The 1,900-nt window shown below is 49.9% G+C and overlaps 1 long non-coding RNA gene across 2 annotated transcripts in view; it reads left to right on the forward strand.

Moving 5' to 3' along the window:
- Positions 1–1,900, forward strand: part of LOC112550353 — an 18,521-nt gene extending 16,621 nt beyond the window's left edge. For both annotated transcript variants that reach the window (XR_003094140.1, XR_003094139.1), the window contains exon 4: positions 1,855–1,900. This is a non-coding gene — a long non-coding RNA (uncharacterized LOC112550353). The remainder of the gene's footprint in view (positions 1–1,854) is intronic.

A 1,900-nucleotide genomic window follows, 5' to 3' on the forward strand; every position in this document is an offset into this window, starting at 1 on the left:
TGCTTCCAGTTTTGGGCTCCACAATTCAAAAAGGATGTGGAGAAGCTTGAGAGAGTCCAGAGAAGAGCCACGCGCATGATCAGAGGTCAGGGAAGCAGACCCTACGATGACAGGCTGAGAGCCCTGGGGCTCTTTAGCCTGGAAAAGCGCAGGCTCAGGGGTGATCTGATGGCCACCTACAAGTTTATCAGGGGTGACCACCAGTATCTGGGGGAACGTTTGTTCACCAGAGCGCCCCAAGGGATGACGACTAGGTCAAATGATCATAAACTACTACAAGACTGTTTCAGGCTGGACATAAGGAGGAACTTCTTTACTGTCCGAGCCCCCAAGGTCTGGAACAGCCTGCCACCGGAGGTGGTTCAAGCACCTTCATTGAACACCTTCAAGAGCAAACTGGATGCTTATCTTGCTGGGATCCTATGACCCCAGCTGACTTCCTGCCCTTTGGGCAGGGGGCTGGACTCGATGATCTTCCGAGGTCCCTTCCAGCCCTGATGTCTATGAAATCTATTGGTTACAAACCACACAATGTATCTTAAAATCCGCAGTCGTTAACCACACAACACTGGAGAAACACCTACGTTTCCCCCCCCCCCCCCCCCACCACCAACAAACCACACCCGCTACAACCAAGTGTTAGTCACGAGCTTGCTGGTCACAACCAGCCAAGCTTTATACTTTAAAACCCGGGTATTCAATCCTATAAACTTCTATATTCTTCAAAATCTATTGATACCAGAGAAAAAGCCTAAAATTCTTCCCCCATTACCTGGCCAACTACAATGACCGAGGGTTGGCCACCAAAATATCAATAACCATAGCATATGCTATATCCCTCTCTGACATTCTCCACCAATTAAATGTTGTACAAATAACCAATTGCTCAAATGATGAGTGAGACCTTATAAGGGGGATATGGCAAGATGCTCTGTTTATTGATTATAATATTCAAAAGAGTGCTCATACTTACACACACACAATCACACTATAGTTACCAAAGTCTGTTGCTCAATGCTGCACTCAGGTGGCCAACCTAGTGAGCATGAGAAATTAGGAAGCGGGGGATACAGACATGTCTGTGTTCCAGTGAAGTTGCAGAATGTGTCCTACCTTCTTGTTATCAGGTTTTGCCTTTTATAAGAATTTCAAGCCTTTGTTCAAAACTTCAGTATTTTTCTATCCTAGCACGAGGTCAGGCCTATGCATCATTGTCCGAGATGTTGTTCCTCAATTACTTTATTGACAACATTTCTTTATTATCACAGCTGTAGGTAATGTTCATCAGAAAGGGGAGCCTTTTAGCCCTGGGAGGTTGCGCAGGAAACCCTGCTCCCTCTGCCTATGTGACTAGTATCACATACCTGGGTGAGGGGCTTCCACCCTGGTGGGCTAGAGACTGCCAGTCTGCCCGGCAACTAGTGACGTATTTCAAATTGGTTGGATGACAGCCAACAGGTGCTGGCCTCCATTAGACTAGGTAAATGAGGTCACAAGGGCTATATAAGTTAAAGACTGCCCAGGAGGAGGGGGCAGCAGCCAAGAGGGAGACTCAGAGACAGAGAAGAGCTGTACCATCTGAAACTTGCTCTCTCTCTCAAAACTCATGATCAAGGTGGTTGATCATGGTGATCAATCGTGGTGGAGTCGGTGGCCCCTTGCCCCCCTGTCTGCGGAGGGGGCTTGGCGGAGCCCTGGGCGGGGGTGGGGCCTGGTGGTCTCCCGGCCTGCCCCTCCTGTGCACGCCTTAGTGCCCTGGAGGAGCAGGTGGGTGAGCTCCAGGCTGCGGTGAGTAGGCTGAGGGGGATCAGGGAGGCAGAGGACGAAATTGATGCCTATTTCTGTTCCCTGCAGGCCCGGTCGCCCATGGTACAGCCCCCACAGGAGTCGCAGCCATCGC

This window comes from Alligator sinensis, unplaced genomic scaffold (genome assembly GCF_000455745.1).
Source record: "Alligator sinensis unplaced genomic scaffold, ASM45574v1 scaffold81_3, whole genome shotgun sequence".
NCBI classification, from domain to species: domain Eukaryota; kingdom Metazoa; phylum Chordata; order Crocodylia; family Alligatoridae; genus Alligator; species Alligator sinensis.